Genomic DNA, 25044 nt, shown 5'->3' with positions numbered 1-25044 from the left:
AACCCTGATGCCAGAGACTCACCCCTACCAACAAGGTCATTTCTTCTCCTAATTCTTCCAAAACTGCTTCTCTGCCTGGAGGCCAAATACTCGTCAATATTAGCTTCTGAGATCGATTCTCCTTCAAATAGCCATATTTTTTTTTTATCTCCTTTTAAGGCGCTTGTGCTGGTAATAAACTACTGAATTGAACCACCAGGATGTTTTGTTTGTATTATACTGTTACAAGCAAATAAATATCACCATTCACCAAAATAATTGTTTCATCACTTTGACAGAAGAAGCTCTTTTGCATTATAAATTATGATTTTGGATCACCTTGACCATTACCCGGTGAGTAGATTCAGCAAAGGATTTCTCAGATGGGCTCTCGTGAAAGATACCAGTGTGAGCATGATTACTACCATTTACAATAAACACACAGGATGATAGGAAATACAGAGTTATTCATAGATTCTAATGTGAATAAAACCACTGGGGATTGATTTCCTATAGACAGAAGCACTCATTCTTAGAGAGATGTTAGATGTTCATAAGATTCAAAAATAAGCATGTCAAGTCTTAGCTGAAACTTGCCAGATTCATAAAGCTTCTCCTCATCATTGCATATGTAGTAAGAATTCCTGTAAAGAAGAGACATTCAGACAGAATGAAATGCCTGAAGGAAACTTAGTAATCATTCAGAAATGCCTGCAAGTTTTGCAGGGATTTCCAGGTCTATGGCTCTAAGGAGGGATTCTCTTGGATTTAACACCTTTGACTGCTCCTTTTCCCTGAATACAATCTCTCTTCTGTATTCCTGTAAATGATTCCAATAAGCTCATTGATTTGCCAAGTTGAAAGTCAATGGAAACCTTACTTTGGTTTTCACTGATTCCTTATTGGTGGTGAGTAGTCTTTTGATCTGGTCTCCAAGGTAAAAGTCATACAAAACAATGAAAATAAAATAAAAAAAGAAAAACTAGGGCTATTTTTTAATTTTGGTTTCATTAATTTCAGACCTTATTTTGATAATCTTTTCTATGTACTTTTTCAAGGAATGGATTTTTCTTGTTTTACTAAGGACATTAGGTACATCAATCAGTTACTAATTTGATATGTCTCAATATTCAGTTCAGTATTGTAAACTTTCCTCTTATGTCTTCCTTAGTGTTTTCAACTGAAAGAAACATTTGAGCAGAACAAATTGCTCTTGATGAGTTAAAAAAAAAAAAAAAAGACATGAAGTTAGATGTGTAGGAACAGGAACACAGAACCAGGAAGAGTTGGGGTAACAGATGTGATCAAAACACACAGCACGAAATTCTTAAAGGAGTATAACAAACATTTTTAAAGTCAACCACAGAAACAAAACAACGAAATTAGTTTATATGAAATGGAATGTCTTCAGAGTGATAGGGCCATAGAGAAAGCAATGCCTGCTGAGTTCTCACTCATCACTAGGGCATCAATAACATATCCTCAGCCACAAAGCTCTGGGAATAGATTTTCATGAAGAGTGGGAAGAAAAAACCTAAAAAACGAGAGGTTCAGAACTCCCAAATTAAAACTGTGACTTCTGGACATCACAGTGTAGTTGAACTTGTAAACAAAACACAGCTGTGGCTTCCTCAAGCTCATGCAAATCAATATTCCAATATGAAGATTAGTTGTAAATATACTCAAAATTCATATTAAGATATGAAATTCTTAGAAGAATAAATATCTTAGATATAAATTAAGATATAAATAAAAACACGAAGTTTTATATATTTGGACTTTGTACAAATTAAGAAATATCACAATTAAACTTCTTTCAATTGTAAAGTATATATAAATATGTTCGTTTGATGACACTACAATTTGAGATTCTTAGAAAAAATATAATCCAACTATAATGGAATCATGACTAATGATTAAAAAATTCTAAGAAAGTAATGCTCTTTAGTTTCCACTCTTTGGTTATTAAAACTTTAATCTTTGTACAGCTGAAAGAAAATTTGGAAAAGTGTGTAGGATTATAAATTTCAAGATTATATTGAGTCTTTGGATGGACCCAATTTTTGATTACTTAAATCCTAAAAGAAAAAATTTCTTCAACTGATATGAGGTACAGCTTTAAAGGAAAGTGAAAGAGCAATTCACAGAAATTCAAGTAGTGATTACTCAGTACACCATCTGAGCCTACAAAGGAAGTAGTTTATAGTGCAGGCAGGCAAACATCTACAGAGAATATGAACTACGAAGAATGGAGAAAGTTTCAGTAAGATCATTTAACCTCTATCGCTAAGAATTAAAATTGGGTTCCCAGCAACCCCATGACGGTTTACATGTGATCATCTTACTAGTTAAATGGATCTGATTTCTTCTCCTAGTCTCCTGCATATGGTGCACATAAACTCATACAGAGATACACATTAATAAAACAGTAATCATTAAAAAGCAAATATAACCTGGCTGGCATTCAGTGGCATTCATCTAAAATGCATTTGGAGAACAGATACGGAGAATGAATCATGGAGACCCTGGTTGTAAATTCCCAGGAGGTACAGCATCCTGCCTAGAATTCTACCCTTTCCACAAAACAGAAAGGGTATCACTGGAGAGTCGGGCTACCTAGGTTAGTGAGATTGTTCAGCTCTGGATTCAATTAAGAACTTCAAATATATAAGCTGCACACTGATTGTAATACTCACCAAATTCACTTTGAGCATACACACCCATGCAAATACACATCTTCCTGCAGCTCTCTGCAATTGGTCCCACAAATCATATGAAAATTCATACAATCATAGGAACACCACTTACACATGCTAAAAATATTTTTAAATATTTCTATCATATATCTGAGAAATGAGGTTTTATATTTCACAGCTTTGCAGAATTGACTGCAGCCAACTTACAGAGAGGAACTAATAGTAAATTCTCTTCAGTGGCCTCCTAAGTAAAAATCAGTAAACAGAGTGACTGATATCATAATTACAGCTTTGGGAAGTCCACAGCAGTTTTCTTAAAAAGCAACCCAGACTGAAAATATTTATTAGTGATTATAAGTCCATTTTGGTAGAAGCTGCAAAGTTTGAGGCAATTTTTAAAACTAAGAAAACTGAAAAAATAAGAATAAATTTTAAGTGATGGTAATTAAAATCTTGATCAAAAGAAAAGAGAGAGCATATACAAAACTTCTTGAAGAATGTTTGCTATGACATGGACGGCAGACCCCTCCCCATTGAAATTGAGGACCACACTACAAAAGAAAATTCATATGAGACTGTAATAGGCCCTGATGGTGAATTTAGTATTATTACTTCGTAAACTCCACATGGTATTATGGCTTTCTAAGTATGTAGGTTTATAATAATAGACAGGGGATAGTCTCTGTCTTGATCTGAAAATCTGCTCTTTGAGTGTATGTTGGAAAATGAAGAAACTCATTGTTGCACAAGATGATAAGAATAAAAGCTGACTGTTCATTACTAAACAGGACACTCACCCAGTTCCCGAAGGCTTAGAGAACACTGTGGAGGGTGAATCGAAAAGAAGAAAGCCAGTTATATAGAGAAGAATTGCAATTGCTGGGAATGGCACAGGCACTGCAGCGATCAACTTACAGAAGCTGATGTGGCCTGCACTGCATCTGAGAAGACTGGGTCTGTCAAGAGTTAAGAGGAGAGCCAGGCATTGTGGTTCAGGACTTCAATTACAGCACTCCAGAAGCAGAGGCAGGTGGCTCTCAGTGAGTTCGTAGTCGGCCTGGTCTACAAAGCGAGTTCAGGACTGCTGGGATTAAAAAAATCATTTCTTGAAAAACAAAACAAAACAAACAAACAAACAAACAAAAACAAAAAGGAAAGAAAGAAAGCAAAAGAGTTTAAAAGGATGGGGATAGTGTTGTCCTTGAATATTTATTGCCTGAAGACTCATTCCCTACAATGAGTTCCTGTAAAGACTGGCTGAACTTAGCTCCCACTGAGCCAGCGATAACCACGCCCCTTCCTCCTTGTGTATCTACCTGTAGAAGCCCGACATCTTTGCTCAGCTGTGGGCAATAACCTCCCCTCTAAGTTTAGCTGAGTTTCAGGAGTGCTTACCTTTCACTTTCAGGGATCCCTGTCAATCTCATCGCAGCTTTACGTGTGTCAGTGTGTAAGTATATTTTCTTCCATTCCCTTACAGACTTTTCCAGGTACGCTCTTGGTGCCAAGCTTGTTGAAGAAATAAGAAATATCATTAAAAGTACATGAATGCCATTGTATATTTTCTCCATTGAATAATTTGCCCAAATATTTAAAATACCAAATTAAGCTTGAGTATGTTCTCTTACCCAGTGAAAGGGGGGAAAACAGCAGAGATTAGAAATTGTTTCCAAAATAATTAATATTTTTACCACTTATGTAATGGTTTATAATTCTAGATCATAACAATAGATGGCCAAATGTATGTGGGTAAGACTGTTGAACATTAAATATGTAGTCATGTATTAGGTATTTTAAAATGTGTTGAATGCAGGTAAAGCACACATTTATCTCAGTACACTAGAAAAATACTCATAATATACTTTTTTCCAATTTATTGTAAATCACATCAATGACTAGCATGAAATTTTGAAATAAATATTGGAGCTTAGAAAATGTAAGCATAAGGTTACTGTGTAATTAAAATGCTGACTTCTGTACCCCACATATCTGGTTGCAATCCTTGTTCTGAGAATCCTCTGTCTCAATGTTGTATAAACACTACCTCCCAATTATCCACTGATATGTCAATAAAACAGCTTATAGCCATTCACTGAGCAGAGGTGAGAATAGGGCTGTACTTCCTACCAGCCAGGGGCAGGGGATTGAAAGGAGGAAATAGGGGATTCCGTCATAGACAGAGGTCTAGGAGAGATCAGGAGAGCCTAGATCAAAAACAAAACAGGTAACCCAAGAACAGCACATAAAATCATTGTTTTCGTTGTCAATTAATACTTAGGAGTTAGTATTGGAAAAATATGCTTAAAGGAAAGTTCATATTTTGCTAATTTATTTGTTATTTTTATCAGCTTTAACTTAATTCATTTTTATCGTTATTAATTGCAGTAGAAAAACATGATAAAGCCAATAAAAACACAAGACAATTACGGATATTCCAAATTGTTGAGGTTTAAGTCAAGGTTTTGATAACTACTTTTATTTTTATGGCATTATTTGAAGCTTAGATATATTAGAATGAAATAAATATTTAAATTCTACTAGAGTTTAAGTTTCACAGATAAAAGTGTGCTTGTTCACACATCTGAAATATGCAAAAACAATACTTGAAAATAATATGCCAATAATATCATACCACAAAGAAGAAATAAATTACAGACTAATGACAGAAGAATGTTAGTTTTATCCAGTGTCCCAGGAGGATATATTACAGGAAATGTCATGCCTGATTCTTTGTGCCTTCCTGCTGTCCTCAGCATCCTACATGCTCTATATAGAAGCACATTTAAAGTGTACTGTATCAAAATCTGGTGGAAAGACACTTTAGAGTTTAAAATAAGACACCCGCCTCTACTTCATGTCTCTCAAGAGTGCTCTACAGGACACAACTGGAAGTTTTTGTTTTGTTCACAGTTACATTCATTTGTGATTTCACTGACAATATTTCACAAAATGATGGAATGATATTCAACACTGGCAGCAGTGAAATTAGCTTCTCAATTTTAAATGTCCTAGTTGTGCCTGTTTTTCCAGCACACTTATTAGTTTGGTACATACTCTGTAAGTTTACTTTGTCTTAAACTGTATAAAATTTTATTCATAGAAAACCTGCCTATTTTTTCCTTTTGGTAAAATTTCACTTTTAAAACAAGCTTAATAATCAGTAGTTTATGTAGCATTCTCTCGAAATCTAATACTATGACGTGTATTTATATTTACTAGAGTGAAGATGAGAATGACACAGTGGATAGTCACCTCACTCAAAGAACTAACAACAAAAGGGAAAATAATGAACTCCATTTTGGTAGGTATTATTTGCATAATTTATTTACATTGATTCAATTTTGTAATCCGTAAATGGGAAATATTTGACATATTTTGAGCTTTATCACCAAAGCACAAAGGCTTCTCTTAAATTATCAGAAACAACAATAGCTCAGTCAGTAATGAAAATAAAATCTATCGTGTAATATTTGTGATGACCAAAGAGGAGACATTGTAAATATTTTGTTTCCAAATTCACTGTACTCTGCAACCACATGAGTATAAACTACCCCAACTAAACAATGAAAACAATCAGATATCTTCTCCAAACTGAATATTACTGAGCGATCTTACAATCTGCCTTGCCCACACTGCTTCAGGCAGATAAGTTTGTGGGGCAATTTCTCCATCCCTCTCACCCTCAGAAACTGCTCACCTGCACTCTTACCGCCAGGGTCAGCTTTACTTTGTTGCTCAGGCAAGGTAGAAGGCCCACTCTCCTGAGTGCTGCAGCTTGAGAGGCAGGGACAACAACTCACCTGCTCTCATGATCCCAAGGCTAGATCGTCCACCTGCCGCATGTGGTGACAAGCAAGAGGTTAGGAGGGTATCTCTACCCTGTTCATGCCATTGCAATAGAGATGACTGGCATGGCCAGCTTCCAATGATCACATCCTTGGGGCCAGTTGGTGTGCAATTCCTGCAATGAGCAGAGCTCTCTAGAATACTGCAGCTAGCCAGAGGTAGGGGCAGATTTCCTGCTCTCACACCCCCAGGGCCAGCTCTCCTGTGATGTCCAGGTGAGGGGTAAGGCCATTTCTCCACAGCCCTCAGACATCACCATGTCCCTGGATGGCAGCCTAGAACAGTGACAGACATTTGCCTGGCCGGTGGTGATAACAGACCCTTGCTGCCTCATGGCCATGGACTCAGACGTGGCCCCAGGTGGCAGCACAAGCCAGGCCCCCAGGTGGCATTACTGGCTACTCACATCAGGCTGTTCCTCACTACCATCTAGTCTCCAGCTCAGTCTCTCTTTACTCTGCCCGCATCCTTCTGTTTCTTTTTCTCTTACATTTCTCCACAAGTGACTTGTTCCTGCTAGTGGTGCCTGGGGTTTGAGTGACCGGAATCATTTTTAGGAGTGGTCTCAGGAGTGCTATGTGCATTATGGCACCTGGCAGCTTTTGCAGGCATGGTCTGCTCCTTCAGACTTGTGCTGTTTGGGGCTGATGGTCATCTCAGGCTACCTCCCTGTGTGGGTCCCAGAGCACTGCTCTGGTGGCCTTCTTGCATATATTCATTTCAGGCCCACGTGTCCCTATGGGTTATCTAAGGCTCACTCCTACTCTGGGCCTAAGGTCTGTGGAACATCCTTTAAGTCTATAAACTCCATCTCTCTTAGTCAATGTTCTGTTTCTGTGAAAAGACACCATAACCATGGCAACTCTTATAAAAGAAGCATTTTGTTGAGGCCAGATGGTAGTTTCCAAGTGGAGGGAAGCATGGTAGCTGGTAACTTAGCTAAGGGTTCTACATTTGGATACACAGGCAACAGGAGGAATGAGGGCACCTGGGCCTGGCTTGGCCCTCTGAAACCCTCAGATCCAACGCTAATGACACTGCTCCTCCAAACAAGCCACACCTGCTCCATCAAGGCCACACCCACTCCAACAAAGCCATACCTCCTAATCCCTGTCAACAGCAATATTGCCTAATGACCCAGCCTTCAAATATGAGTCTATGAGGACCACTCTTATTCACACCATCAGAACATGAGACATGGTTAAATATAAACATTGTGTCCATGTGAAGTCATTTCATTCTCAATTTAATGGAAAAAAATCCTTCCTGTTCTCAACTTTCATTTCCTCTACTTTTAAGCTTTCTTTGATGGTGATGGTGAAGTTTTTAGGGAAATAAACACAAATACTTTACACTCATCTGTTGGGAAAGTAAATGAAGAAAATTCTTATAGTTGAATGACATTGATCTATGAATCCGTAGACATTTTTAGATGTGCAGAGTTGGCCATTATTATTAATATCACAATGTGTTCTGTGTGACACCTCTGTAACGTATGCCTACCAGAAATTCAAATACTGATAGACAATTTGCAGTAAAAAAGTCATACTACTGAAGTCCATAAACAAAAGGCATCAAATGTGAGAACTTCATAGGTTCTTTGTGTTATTCCAGTTAAATCTACTGCATGGCTTGACAAGAGACATGATGTTTCCTAAATGAAAAGTGAATTGCACTTGAGTCCAACAGCTTCTGTTACCTGGACAGATATTTATCCCTTCTTTGGGACAGCCTATATGATGAGCCCTATTTACACTACTAAAATGATGTCACAACTAACTAGGCCCCCTTAGTCTTCATTTCCTGTCTTACGAAAGAAAAAATAATTTAAAGGTGATGATACATGAAAATCACTAAAATTCATATATATATGTATATTTGTAGCATTATCAGAGGATATAAAAATAAATACATATATGATAGAGTCTGTAATCAGAGCATTCCATACCATATGCTAACACCCATGCTTATTAGTTAGCCCACGTTTGTTTTGTCAATAATTTTTTTAGAGAAATTCCGAGAACATTTCAGTGTCCTTGTTGGCCATTTTGAGTAGTTTAACCTATGGTCTTATTTTTCCCATTTCAAGGTATTTGAAAAAACAGTCTCTACATCTGTTTAGGCTACTGTGTAAGTCTCTGTCATCACAGATGCTGTCATATTTAACAGATCTGGTGATCATGAATATTGTAGCAAAGAGATTTTCTATTTGGATTCTCTGACAGATTTCTATAGAGGGACAGGAATAATGTATCTTTCAATTTGTATTTTCTTAAAATACTATATTTCACTCAATCTTTGATTTACCCATATCTTTATACATCTCTTACCAAATTCTAGGTTTGTTAGTTGGTGATTATATGCCAGATTCTTTTTCTGAAATTATATTTTTTAAAGTACTAACATTACTATTAAAAAGTATAGTTAGAGAAAACACATATATGTTCAGCCATCAAAATGTATGTATTTATTTCTATTTGACTACAGTATTGTGTTGCTATGGTCAATTTCACACACTAAATACTTCATTATCAAAGCACCTCTTGGAGTGTCCATTTCTAAACAGTATTTTCATTGTGTGAACTAGGTTTAATATGCTCATTTATGTTTGATGATTTGATGTAAAGACAAGAATTACACTATTCCCACTCTGGTATAAAGTTACAGCCCATGACTTGGTGTTCCAGTGTATTTATGGAAAAATTATTCCATTGTATGTTCTTTGTCAATCATAGGGGGTGCCAAAATTTTGGTGGTAAATAGTTAGTACTTTTGAACAACATTTTATTTAAACTCATAACTAAACTATAATGTGACTTTCTGATTACTTCTCAACACACTGAGGAAGTGAGTCCCATAAAGGATAAGCATGAGGTTTCAATCCGAGCTGAAACTCTGACCTGAAATAAGTGACCTGAAAACTACTTTTCCTGCTTTGAAATAAATCCTTAGCTCTTATAACTGCAGGGCTTAAATTTCCAAAAACCAAACCCAGAGTCATATCTAGAAAGTTGTTGAACTGGAACATGAATTGAATCCCAATCTTACAGAATATCTTTGAAAGGAATATGACCCTGAAAATTGTAGTGGGGCACATGAACAGATCCAGTTCAGCAAAGAACATCTAGCTTCTTGCTTATGCCATGTATTCTACACCAATTCTACACTATTAAATGGTCTTCCTCCCATTTGGTACATAACATAGGCCAGCTTCTTCATGAAATTCCAACGGTTTCTACTTGCTTCTAGAATTGCAATTAGAAACACATGAACAAATACTAAAATGATATCCAAATTGTCCCAGGAGAAAGTATTAAAAATTAAAACTGTTACATGAATTTTATAAATTATATAGACATAAAATTGAAACATGGGAATAGATCTCTATTTTATCACATTCTATTCAAGGAAGTAAAGTTATTGAATCATTGAATTGGGTCATCTTTGTTGGACTATGGCCACTAATTACTCTGGGTTCTCCCAACCCCTTCGCACTAAAAGACAGGATCTATATTGTCCTCGGATTTGGGGGAACGTGATTTTCCCATGAGTGCACCATGTCAATTAATTTCTAAAGTACAATGAAATGGTGGTTTCATGGGGCTCAAGAGGAAGTCTCTACATTTAGTTAGGCTTCTGTGTAAGCTTCTCTGTCATCACAGACACTGTCTGACTTAACAGATCTGGTGATCTTAAAATATTGTAGCAAAGAGATTTTCTACTTGGATTCTCTGACAGACTTCTATAGAGGAACAGGCAAAAATCATACCTTTCTCTGCCACCTAAACAGCTTTATTTTGGCATAATCTTTGATTCACTACTAATCATTCACTGAGACTATTTACTATCGTCCTTCAAAACAAGGATATCTGCCTTTACAGTTTATAACCAGCTTATATTGGCAGTTTTAACTAGCTCTAATAAGGACAGGGGGAAGAAAGCAATTCCAACTAGAAAGGAAAAAAAGTGTTCATTACCTTATTCAGAAAAGTAGCTAGAACTCTAACTTTTATTTTAATTGCTGTTGAAAATCAATATCAACTTATAAAAATGGGCATTTGTATGCACTGAACATTGAATAGCGTTCGTACGAATAATGTGACCTATTGATATGTGTGTTTCCTTGCTGTAATCTCATGTCTGTATCTATACTAAATGTGTACATGTTTTTTCATATTCTATATTTATTATAGTATAACAGCTATTTGCCTACTGTTTGCAATGAATAACTACATAACTTTTAGATGTTTTAACATATTCAGTAGGAGGTTAAATAGCAAGCCATTTTTATTTAAGAGGGTGAAGCTTGGAAGAGATGACGTCACAGATGTTATGCAGACCAAGGTGAAGTCAAAATGGAGGAGCATGACTCAACTTCAATCATCACCCTCATTATAGGAAAAATAACATTTTAGAGAGATTATGACATATGGAAGGAACACAAAATCATGTGCAGACAGAAAAATCAGTAGGGCCATGTTTACCCTGCCAAATAATGTTGACCATAGGTAACAGTTATCAAATTTTGGGAAGAAACAGTAACAACACTTTCCCAGGTGCTACAGGGTAATAGCTATCCTGAACCCTTGACTTAAAAACCTCTCCATCCAGAATTGCAAGAGCTTTAATTTCTGTTGTTTTACTATATCCCTTTCAGCTACTTTATTATGGCATCCTTAATCTAATATATGCACATTTCAATAGCATATAGAATGCACATTTTATTCTTCTGCCAAATCCTTAATTTTACCTACAAATTCTACACTTATGGCTGATTTCACATAGAAATATGTATGTGTTACAAAACGTTTCATTTTAGATTTGCTCGCAGTGGTCAAGAACTCTGTGATTTGTTTTTTATTTCTATGTTTATTCACATAAACACCAATAAAACATCTGAATTCAATGGTTTTCACTGATTACAAGAGCTCTTGAAGGAGACTGTTTGTCCAATATGAATAAATGAAGCAATAAAGGATATGAAATGTGAAAGTTTCATGTACTATAAAGTACATAACAGTTTCGGTGAATCACAAGCAAGAACCTGTCTTAAAACTGCAGCTGCTGACAATTTTCAAACTCAGATGCCTCAAAAACTTCCCATCAAAGTTGAAACCAATTCATAAATAATTTTTTTTATCTTGGTAACCTTTTTTACTCTTTTCTTTTTCTTCCAATGGTTGCACATGAATCATTTCTGCCTTCCACACTTCTTTTTTTGTCTTTAGATATTTTCCTTTAAGTGATATATCCAACCCTAAATAGCTTCTGTACTTCTTCATAAGCCATTTCTTACTCTGTGGGGAACTGGTACAGAAGACCTGACCTTGGTTTTAAAGGAAATTGAAAGAAGAAAAGGAGTGGAAACTAAAGCAATGTGAAGACCTGCACTATTCAAGGTCAGAGACAAATCAGAATATAATCTGATTGCAGAGAAGTATTAGGTCCTATTTGTTTTCTCTTTTAGCTGTTTTTAAACATTCTAAGTATATTGTATATGCTAAAATGATAAGGCCATATCTTCTAACACTACATAGTTATGTTTGCTAATATATCAATATTCCAAATACCAGGATACATAGGACTCTTTCATTCATGGTTTTGTTCTTCTACCCTGTATTAGAGTCTAAATTAATGAAAAAAAAGTATAGCTAATGTTCTGAATGTATTATTTATGTTCATTTACAATAATTCCTTGTTTATATTTCCCAGACAACTAAATAATCAAAGAACTACTACATCTTAATTAAACCTTTTTCTTCCACTCTATATATTATTGTCTGACACTTAGTATATTTACAATACCTAAAAATTAAATAATATTTAAATATCCCATCAAATAACTAGGTAAATAATAAAATTAATTTGAAAAGAAGATGTACTATTGTTAAGAACCAGGACAGACTCTATTATTTTTTTCTGACACAAATGATTTTGATGTTTTGTTGTAGTGTTTCCTGCATAAATTTAGTCTGTATGAACAATGATATTTGTATTACTTTTGACAATAACAAAGAAACTAATTACAAGATGGTTCAGTGGGGAAGAAAGCAGGCTGCTAGGCCCAAACACCTGAGGGTGTTTCTTATACTCCATGTGATCACATTATTAGTGGGGAAAACACGGTCTTCTCTGGCCTTCACATATGTGCCAAGATGTGTGTGTGTGTGTGTGTGCGTGTGTGTGTGTGTGTGTGCCTGTGTACATATATGTCTCCATAATTATAATCAATATATTTAAATGGAAACAGACCAGAAATAGTTCTACTTCATGTATTATATAAGATTAATATTATTTCAAACAATCACATTTTGTTAATAACTTTACTAATTTTATAAATATTTTTAGTTTTTAAATCACTTTGATTTTTTACATACTGCATACTATTTAAAATATATTATTAGTAATTCTTTAATAATCTTATACAAGTTATTTTTATCATGTTCATGCTGAATTACTCAGAGATCCATCCTCATTTCTTGAGTAACCCAACTTTTTGTCTTTTTAAAAGCATTGAGTCCAATTTGTGATGTCTCATACACCTTTGGTCGTGGGGCCAAACACAGGAGCATTATAGAACTATAAGAAGCCAAACCCTTAAAGAAACTTCTGCTTGTTCGAATGAAAACGACACTATTGGGATGTATGGCCTTGTTGATGTTGGTGTGGCTCTGTTGGAGGAACTGTTTCACGAAGGGTGGGCTTTGAAGTCTCAGATGCTCAAGCCAGGACCAATGTGGAATTGTCTTCCTATTGCACACACATCATGATTAGAACTCTCAGCTTCTTTAGACTGTGAGCCTCTACATTTCTTTCCACGAGAATGGTGAACTAAAACTCTGAAATTGTAAGCCAACCAGAATTAAGCGCTTGCCTTTATAAGAGTTGCCAAGGTCGTGGTGTCTCTTCACAGCAATAGAAACCCTAAGACAAAAACTGACTGTACTTTTCCAGGTAGATGTCAGTTGCCTAAAGCTCTTGATCTATGAATGGGCCTACATGTTGCCTTCCCCCATCCATGCTAATATCTGTTTTGCTTGAGCTTACATAAGTCTTAAGCATGTTATGCTAACCACTGTGAGTTCATACATGTAGCTCCTGGTTTTGTATGAAAGAGTTTTGTTCAAGTCAACTATGTTTGGTTCCTTTAGACTTTATGTTCCCTGCCCTTCCACATTGTTTGCTGAGCCTAAGGAGAGTGTGCTTGTTAAGATGTGTCATTTAGACTTAAAACTTATGTAATTTATTATTCTATACATTGACCAATTCTGGATCTCTGTGTTTATGCATCTTAGATGAGCATTGATCTAATCTGTAAAAACACTAAGTCATTAGTTAAATACTATATATATTTTAGGTGTATTGCTCTCCTAGAGCCTTTTAACTGTCCAGCCACAGGTTCTTGGCTCTCATAAGTGCCTTAAATACAATCAAGAACTGTTTGGTTATTCCCAAGACACTTGCACAGATAGGCATACCTTGTCAGGCAGGTCATCTCTGTAGCTTACAGTTTTAACAATTGAGTGAAATTAATGTTTTTTTTTTCTCTTCCAGTAAGGGGCATAGCACCTTAGGGAACTATGAAAGCTAGCCAGTTGATATGAAGCTCCTAGGTTGATATTGGAGTCCATGTTTTAGAACTAAAATACGTGGTATCTTCAGCAGTTGCATCTTACCACCAATCTCTAGGTGATAACCAAATGCAAAGGAAATAACCTATAGTGTTTTTGGTGTCTATGGAACATCAGTGACCAAACAACCTAAAACAGATAATAGAGCCTTTGTACTGTGCTTTTGACATTTTAGTTTGTGGTGTGAGTTAGAGGAATACTGTTGTCCAGTTAGAGGGTTACTCCATTTAAACTATTTTTTATATTTGTTTGTGTATATATCTTTGGGTCTACTGTAGGTTTACATAATTTTAAAAGTCCTTTATATTAGGTATGCATCTCCTACTTTCCTCTATAATCCATTTCCACTCCAACCCCATATAATCCTCCTGATCCAATATATCTCCTTCTTCTTTCCTCCTTCCCCTTCTATAGAATCCTATTTTATCTCCTTTCCCTTAAACTGCTCCCAATGGCCCCTTACCATTTTCCTTGAATCTAGATATATTCCAAATAAAACAAACAACATATATTTAATGATTTAAAACTAGTATCAATACATAAAGAAAAGCAAGAAATGCTTGTCTTTCTCTATCTGGGATACTTAGAATGATTTTTATCCAGTTTCATACATTAACCTGAAATTTGCTTAAGGATTTTCAAATTAGGCAAAAAATATTCCAATATATAGATGTTCAATATTTTCATTATTTACCCATCAGTTGACAGACTGCAAGATATTTTCTCCCCTTTCCTGGCTATAGTGATAGAGCAACCATAAACACAGTTTTCACTTCAGAATCTAAAAGTTGCTGCACATTTTCCCATCATATGGAGATGCTGATGTTGACTTAAAGGTCACAATACAGTTTGTATATACTTTTTAGTGTTGGGTTATTTTTATCCTCTACAAGTTGATTTTATCTCTTTATTCTTGGCATTATAAAATGTAATATATAGTCTTATTGTACTTAGAATTGAAATGAAACTTAAAGTAGTTCTATCACAAAAAGAACTGAATGCAGCCTCAAAAATCCTAATGAAAATAATAATCTATTATTCTTTTTTTGTACCAGAACTAATATTAGATCAAATGAGAGAAGATACTACATATCATTTCAGAATTTTTCATATGTTTTGTTATTATGGGGAAAATATCTCAAGTTAGAAAAGAAAATTTGAAAAAATACCTTGATTTTGTGTTAATATTAGAATTATTTTACATATATGATCTATCTTGAAGGTAGAATTATATATTAATGAAATAGAATAATAGGCCCTTCACATCTTCCCTTCTTATTAATATATCAAAATGGAAATTGATAATAAATATTTATTTTTATCATGTGAAATACTTTTGGTTTAGTGACAATTTTTCAATTGAGAATTTGTTTATATCTAGTTATAATCTTGTACAGAAAACAATTTAGATTCAATTAATTTCAAATTTTTCCTTTTAAATAGAATTTATAGGTTTTCAATTTTTTTTATGGTGTTTCTGTGTCTTTATTTCTGCATCTCTGTGTTTGTATATATCCCATGGCATATATGTGAAGGACGAAGGAAATGTGTGGAAATTTGTCTATCTTCCCTTTGCATGGGTTCCAGGTATTGCAGTTCTGATATTAAGTCTGTTGACAGGGCCAATCAGGTGACCCATTCACCTGCCTTGAAACCTTTGTTTTATCTCAAGGGAACTCTTGATTTGTTTAAAATAAGCTTATTATATGGGTTAATCCAGGAATATTTTGAGTTACTAAGATGATAAAATATTAATTTATTATATATGACTTTGCTAAGCATTCTCTAGCTAAACAATACGATACCAAATTGCATCATATCTGATTCCAATCATATCCAATTTCAGAACTGGTGGATCACCAAGACACAGCCATTTTTTTTAACGACATTGTAAGTTAATAATAATTGGTTCCCTTACAATATGGAGAAAAGAAAGACATTTCTGAGAACTAGTCTACTTTTGTGGAACACATTTTAGCTTGAAGAGTGGTCTGCATTCTTGACTGGCTGATTATATGTCTCCTGATTAAGCACAGCTGCGTACCCCATCAAATGGAAGTGGTGCATACAAAAATAACATGGTCATTCAAGCAAGAGGCACACACAAGTAATTCCAAGAGTCTTTCTTTGCTTAGAATGCTTTTCTCTCACCTCTAAACTCATGTTTTAGATTTCAAGAGAATGGTTTTGTAGCAACTGACTAAGAAGACATTAATTAGCTATGGTTTCCACAGCATTATCAGAACTAACTCCATTTCTGGCTGACCATCAACTTAAGAGTGAAAGGAAATTTCTCAGTGAAAATTATATGTACATGTAAATATGTTTGCATGTGTGTGTGTGTGTGTCCTGACATAAGTCCATTCGCTGCCATGTGCATCATACACGTACATTTCATAAAATGAAAAAAAATATGAAGGTTTAGTGTCTCATCAGTTTTTGGAGTAAGTAAATATAAAAGATACACACTTCAGATTGCTTGATAATAAAAGACATGAGACGTAAATGATAAAAAAGTTAGAAATGATTTTAAGCCATGATCATATGTCATATAAAATCCACTAATATAAGACATATTCTATTTTAGATTAAATGGAGGGCGCTATTTTAAATAACACTGTCAATTCAAATATGCAATTGCAAATAAACAAAATTTTTATGTATTATAATGTTTTGTATATGTTAGTATATATCATTGTTTTAGTTTAAATTATTTTCAGTGTAAAGCAAGGGATGAAAGTAATTTACACCTGTCTTCATTTGCTACATCCCTTTAAATTATAAATGCATGAAATTGTATAATTAATGCATAAATCCATTTTTATCACATTATTAGTGACTGGTGAGTGAATTATTCTACAGAAGAAAAATATGAGGCATGCAGTGTTTGGACTTTGTTTTTAAGCATACATATGTGTATATATATTCATATAAGTATATATGTTGGTTATATAACTTTTCAATATAAAAATGACACTCATATTTTGCAATATATATAATCCTTACGTTACTTATATATTTCATACAGATAAAGATAGATGAGAGAGAGAGAGAGAGAGAGAGAGAGAGAGAGAGAGAGAGAGAGAGAGAGAGAGAGAGAGAAAGGGAGAGGGAGAGGGAGAGAGAGAGAGAGATGGGAGATGTTAAAACACATACTAACCATGAGTTTCAGTCATTGGAAAAACAAACTCCCACATTACAGAGAATGACACTAATGTCCCAAGAAACTGTGGTAATAGTATTTCTGAACAGAAAAATAGGAGAAGAAATACTGCTGATAGATAGAGACCTGTGTATATCCAGAGAGGCACCAGGTAGAATCTTAAGTAGACTATTATACCATATCTCCATCATTGAAACAGACTAATAAGCGTTTTTACACTGAACTCAGATTTAACATTTTCTAAAACAAGCTTTTCTTTTTTTGTTTAATGTTTATGAATATTTTTTTTGCACATATGAAATCCCCATCAAGGCCAAAGGATGGCCTTGGGTACCTGTAAATGGAGCCACAAATGGTTGTGAGCTGCTGTATGGATGCGAACCAAAATGATGTCCTCCTTAAGAGCAGCAATTGTTAAAAAACTACTGAACCATATCACATTTCCCTGAATTAGTATCTTAATAAATAGATGAGAAGATGGAGACAGACACCTTTTTTGGTTACTGGTTATCTTTCACCTTGAATTGACTATGCTGTCAATAAAGTTGAAAAGTAAGTATCTGTGGCATCAAGAAGAGCTTTCCCTATCTTCCTGAAGGCTCCTTTTCAAGATATGCATGAATAAGGCCCAATGTATTGCCCACATACAGGACCATGCTCCTGAAATCACTGAGTGAAAAAAGTTATAGTGCATTGTTTTCATGTATGATGTTCATACTTAGTGTAAATAACAGTCCATCTCATCACAGAAGGTAGTAATTTTTAGTCTATGAAATAGTTTTCCTTCCTCACAGAACACTTTTAAAGAAATAATCTTTTGCAGTTACAAAAGAAATACAAATAGCCAAAACACTAAGAATGTAACAAGTATGTAAATCCTGATTATATTATGGTTATTCTTGCTATAGGTAGTTTATTGTATATATGTGGAATAATATAAATGTATATGTAAAAATTTAAAAATTTAAATAAATAAATAAAATTACAAAAAGGAAAAGACCATTCAGCATAATTCTTACAAGTAAAAATGAAATATCTAGTGGAGCAAATTAATTGTCTTAGAACTCAGATGTACTTACCTTTTTTCAAGTTCATATGTCCAGTATACATTAGAAACCTTTGTATATGTATAAGTATATACACATAGTTCTTTGTGTAGGTCTTATTTCTTTGGAAAATGCTATAGAGATATTTTATACTGTAAATATATGAAGAAATATCACAAACAATTACTTTTGTCTGATTATGAGGACCAACTTGTCCCAACATCTGCAACCAGCCAGCTTAAGACAGAATTGAATTAGAGTTACTTCCAGTCAGAGCCTAAAGGCAAAAGAACAAGATAATGATTAAATGTAAGGAAATTATTCTCAATAGAATGTGATTTCTTGTCTAAGTATTGAATCTATTATGGAAGGTAGGAGATCAAAGTCGCTACTCCAAGAAAGTAAAGTAAAGTAAACTTAATTACTCAATTTCTATTTCACTCAGCACCATAACAATTTAGGTGACATCTACTCATACTTTGAAATACAATATGCTTTAGGCAGTCTACCATCTCAAAGACTGTGCAACTGAGAAATGTCTTCCAGACACATCTAGAATAATACACATACCTTGACATCTTTTTATTTATATATCTACAATTTTTACTTTAATAATCTAAACATCTTAATTTTTAAAAATCATATTTTCCAAAGCAGAAAAAAATGTTTTTATGGGTTTGGTCAACTACATAGCTTGCTTTCATAAAAACTTAGGTTATAAAATAGAAGACAGTTAAATCTATTTTCTACTAAGTGGTAAATCTAAGGGGAAGTATATAAAAATATAGGCAGAAATTTTTCTCTCCCACTTAATGTATGAAAGTGTGTAAGCACCAATTCTACATATAACAGTAGCAGTCAATATAAGAATGTTTCCCATTATACCCAGTGTTTTAGGAACACATGTTAGGATACTCCATCACATAAGCTCCAGGCAGCAACAGCTGTCACTTACTTTGCATAAAAGGAATATAAATTAATTAAAGCAGGAGGAAAATTAGACAAAATATCTACCGGAATGTGGTGGATCATAGAAACAGTAGCCTGACCTATCAATAGATTGATTGTCTGCTTTTCATTTGCATTTACATACTCCTTCCAAATGATGAGATTCATGGTGTTAACTTCAAGAACCTGTTGAGCCTAGAGAAACCAACCACGGTGAGTTTTCTTCTTGTAGATCTGAGGTTTGTTTGTTCACAATATTTTTCTCATTTAAATATTTCTAAAATAAAAAACTCAGATACTTCATTATTATGTGTACTACAGACTGTAGAAATTTGATACATTCCTTGTTTCAAGAAACACATTTTTAGCAAAATTGTGTTAATAATAGGAGCATTTGTATTACAAAAGTTAGTATAAATTCTATAGATTCAACATTGCTTTGCATATAGCAAGGATTCAAGACCACTCAAGAATAGCAAACACATTTTTGAGCAAAACTAATAATAAGTAATCGATATTAAATTATGTATATAATAGTAGACATGATATTCTATTTAAGGAAATATAGAACAGATAATTTTTAATTGAAAATTGCAACTCGATTTCTGTTTCACATGCTTAGTCCATTTTATTTGTGGCAGATATCATGGTAGCATGCAGGCAGACATGTTGCTGTAGAAGTGTCTGAGAGTTCTTCATCCAGATCCACAGGCAGCACTAGAGAGTGCCACTGGGCCTGGCTTGTGTTTGAAACCTCAAAGCCCACTCCCAGTGACACATTTTTTCCATAAGCCACACCTGCTCCAAAAGGCTATACCTCTAATCCTTTCAAATAATGCTACTCCTGACAACTAAGCATTCAAATATTTGAGACTATTTGAGTCATTATTATTCAAACTACCATAGGGGGTTGGAACCCAGGTCAAACTACTACATAATACCAAAGGAAATACACTTAAGAAAAACACTAAGACCAAAGATAATAAAACAATTTATAGACAATTGTTCTCCTGTATGACTAAATTAAATTAAATCATTGACACAGGGTTAACTTTTTGGCATGTTAGTCTTAAAGCATTGGGACACTTGCAACTTCTGGGATGGTTAAATAAGAGTATTCCTTTATTTTGCCAGAAAATTGGAGTTAACGTCAAATCATAGGTTGATAAATTGCAAAAATTATTTTTTATGTTTGGCACAGCAGCATGATTCCTTTCTTTCCACTTTTCTTTTCACAACTTTTGTAATTGGTGGGTACCCAGATTGCATGTTTGTGTTTCCCAAAATTAATGTATGTAACCTACGTCCCAAACTGATGTCACCTAATGTTAGGATTTGGGGAAGTACTTTTTTTGACAGATGTTATTGCCCTCATAACATGGTTACTTAGAGTATGTTACCCACATGGTTATGTTATAAAACAACAAAAGAATTGCAGCTTAAAAACCATAGGAAAGAATCATTGAGGCACCTTTTGCTTTTGCCTTGCTCTTATCAGCCTCCAGAACTGTGAAAACTATGATATAAGTATATGTCTGTGTGTGTGTGTGTGTGTGTGTGTGTGTGTGTGTGCACATGCATGGGTGTATGCATGTGTGCGTGTGTCCTGATTGGTTTCATTGCTTTCTTTCTAATGCTATATTCTATTTCTCACATTTGACCATGTCCCCTGGAGTGGGAGACCTGGTGGCACTCAGAGGAAGGACAGCAGGTTGCCAAGAAGAGACTTGATACCCTATGAGCATATACAGGGGGAGGTAATCCCCCTCAGGAACAGTCATAGGGGAGGGGAATAATGTGAAAATGGGGGGGGGGGCAGGGAAGAATGGGAGAATACAAGGGATGGGATAAACTTTGAGATGTAACAAGAATAAATTAATTAAAAAAATATTTGAAAAAAAAGAAAGAAAAAGTCCCTGTACTACCTACCTAACTAATTACACATATTTAAAGCTTAAAAGCTCACATCCACACTTGAGGGAGTTTCCAGTTCCATATATTTACCTGCAAGTATCAATTTTCTTAACAGCTGAATAATCTTCCATGGTATTAATGAACTATATTTTCATTATCCATTCATGAGCTAACATTAAGGCCTTTTAAAAAGTTTTGTGGACTGGATAATGTATGTAGCAAAGAAAACATTTTAAACTTTCTTTTCCTTGATTTTAATGTGTATCACTTCTTACCGTGAAGATAAGGGGTTTTCATTCATTACTTGACTCATGAATCTCTGACCATAATTGCTTAGGGATAACAATTTATTAAATGCAACCATCAAATATAGCAACTTTGAGTTGACATTTTCTGTGTGGAAAGATTTTTCCAAAGTTATAATTTCTTAGGATGTGCAAGTCAGAGCAATATTCTTTTTTGGTTAGATAAACCTGTGAAGATATGTTACGAACGAAATTTACAAGTATAATGGACTGTTCTCTGCTGCTTACTTAGTTAGAACATTTTATACTGTTGGGCAGTGTATATAATTATAGTAAATGTGAAAAATAATTAAACCTTATTTTTAGAAGACCCAACAGACATGGAGATTCATTAATGCTGGACTGAGATTATTTTAGACTACAAACTACATTCATTACTAATTATTTTTTAACTGACAGTTCTTGTTAATGAAAATACTGAGTAAAAGTGGCAAAGAGCAAACCATGATTAGCTGTGGCTGCATTACATCATTTGCTCTCCGTAGGTTTATTTAAGGATTTTCTTCAAATGGAGGCCCAGCCATTCTATAAAAGCATAGGTGCTATAGAGTAACAGACAACAGTTAATTAGCAACACAGTAGGGTTTTTTTTTTTTTTTACACAATAACTGAAAGACTATGAAGCTAATAACGTTGGGATTGTTAGAGGAACCCACGTGTGTTCATTTAAACAAATTCTAGAATTGCTAATTCAAGATATTTCTGTCCTTCTAATCTGTTGATGATATTTTCAAGCCTGTTACATTGTATTAATGCTTTTGTATACTAGTATTGATGATCATATTTTTTTATAGCTTTACTTGAGTTTTGTTATTCCTTCCAATATAAATGGCTACAATAATGGTGATACACAGTATTTCTCCTTTGACAACATTCAAAATAACTTCTAGTTTCATAAGGCTCTTGGTAGGCATGAAATACACTTCTCTGTGTCCAACAAGCTATGGAGGTACTTTCTTCTGCAATGGAACCATACCATCAGCTTGTGGACATCAAACAATAGTATTATCAGTAACATTTTGCCGGGGAGGATTCCCATGGGATGGTTTTGTCCAACAACCTGATTAGATGTAACAAATTCCCCTTACTGGTCATGAGTGACGTCCAGTTAAGATTCTGTCTCCCCTGTCATTTGATGATTTCATTTAGTCAACTTTGTATATGTAAATATTTTAGAAAGATTCTACAGTTTTAGATTTCCATACATCTCTTTGTTTTAGCTATAATTCTCTATATTCCCTTATTCCTCTGACTCATCCCTCTCCCTCCACATTTGGGCATCCATTAGACTTCATCCATACATAACTATGTATTCTATTTTTTTCCATGGGCGATCCATGACTCTATGGTCTCTTAAATGTGTACCTACCCTCTGTGGTTATAAGGATTGTAACTTGTTTATCAATAATGCAAGAGATAACATAGAAATATAAGTAAATATGTACAATATTTATCTTTCTGAGCCTGGATTACCTCACTTGGATGAGTTTTTTTCTACCTCCATCCATATTCCACAAAATTTCATGATATCATTTTTAAATGTCTGAGTAATATTCCCTTGCGAAACTGTATGACATTTTCAATATCCATTCATCCATTGATGGACATCTAGGTTGTTTCTAATTACTTGATGTAGTGAATTGAGCATTAGTAAACTTTATTATGCAAAATTTTCTGTACTAGGATGTTCAGCATTTGTGTATATTCCTGATACTGGTATACAAAGATTTTAAGGTAGGTTGATTCCTGACTTTCTGTGGAAGTCTACACCAACTTTCTCAGTGGATTTATAAGATTACACTCCCACCGTAAATGTATCAGTGTTTTCCCTACTCCATATCCTCAACAGCAATACTGTCATTTTTTTTTATGTTTTATTGATCTTAGCCATTCAGACAGGTATAAGATGATATCTCAAAGTAGTATGATTTGCATTTTTCTGAAGGCTAAGAATATTGAACATTTCTTTAAGGACTTTTAACTCATTTAATGCTGTAAAAATTGTTATTAATGCCTATTAACAATGACATATAATTATTGCAGCAGTTACTTTTTAACCTGCTACCATATTGATAAAAGACACAAATATCTGTTAGATTTTTAATATACCTATACACTGGAGCTTGGCAGAAACTAAGTCCATAAGCTATCATTAAAATCCCAGTCCCATATCCCATGTCATTTGCTTCAATTATTTGTATTTGGCTACTTCCCAACAATGGTTTCCATAAACAATTGCACATGTTTTTCATCTGGGCTGCTTTTATCCATCACCAATCTATGGAGCAATCTCCTCCTAGGCCACATGGTTCTTTATGCTAACTCATAGTGGTCTTTGCTTTTCCTTCCTACTCTACTGTAGTTCTCCTTCTCTTCCCATGATCCTCCTATCCTCCAAGCCCACGAACCTTAGCTCTGCCTACCTTGCTTCTGCCCTGAACAGGTGTCGGCATTTATTGGCAAATCAGGGACATAGCATCACTTTGTTGTACCTGGGAGTACATGTATTTCTGGCTCCTTTAACAAAAATCAGATGTGAAGATCTCTTTCCTCAGCTCTCCTCTCCTCCTCTTTCTCCATCTCTCTCTCTCTCTCTCTCTCTCTCTCTCTCTCTCTCTCTCTCTCTCTCTCTCTCTCTCTCTCTCTCTCTCTCTCTTGCTCCCTCCCTTCACTGCATGGCAGCTGAGAGTGGCTCCCAATAAGCCTGCATTTATATACTATTTAAAAATCAGATATGAAAAAGTGTTTGAAGTTATGTCTAGTTTTTAACGCTATTCTTTTGATAAGAGGTCTGATTTTCTGGCAGTACCATGTTGTTCTTGTTACTATAGCTCTGTAGTTCTATAATACAGTTTGATGTCGGGTGTGTTGATATCCCGTCCAGTTCTTCTAATATTCAAGATATTTTAGTGATCTTGTAGCTTCACCTTTCCATATGAAGCTGAAATTTGCTCTTTGAAGATCTCTAAAAAGTGTATTGAACTTTTAGTGGGGATTGCATTGAATCTATGAATGCTTTAGTACAATGGTCATTTACTCTATCTTAATTCTCCTCATGTATGAGACAGCTTTTTATCTTTAGATATCTTCTTCAATGTCTTAAAGTTGTTGTTGTTTCTGTTTTTATTTATCGTGCAAGTCTGTATTGTGAATATTGGAATTTAGGAATTTCAGTTTCCCTAACAAATACAGAAATCATAAGACTATGTTTTTGTTTTACTCCCAGGTGTGAAGGTATGGTGATGCTTCATAACAGCTGACGGATTTGCCCTGTGCTCTAGCAGGAACATGATTTTGCCAACTGCAGAATTTTTTATTTTATTTTTTTTTTTACATTTGTGTGACATTTAGAATTCTGGAGACTTTTCAGAGGGTATATAAATGCTCCGGTCCCGAGAGGCATAGAGGTTTAGTTGTTGGTTGTTGAAGGTCACAGTTTGTAAGTAGTTTGTGCACAAAGAAGAAACAAGAAGAAACTGGAAATCCTGGTGGCTAAGATAACACTTGCCCTGAGGA

Source organism: Acomys russatus, chromosome 15 (assembly GCF_903995435.1).
Source record: "Acomys russatus chromosome 15, mAcoRus1.1, whole genome shotgun sequence".
Taxonomy (NCBI): Eukaryota; Metazoa; Chordata; class Mammalia; order Rodentia; family Muridae; genus Acomys; species Acomys russatus.
Note: the sequence above shows the minus strand (reverse complement) of the source record.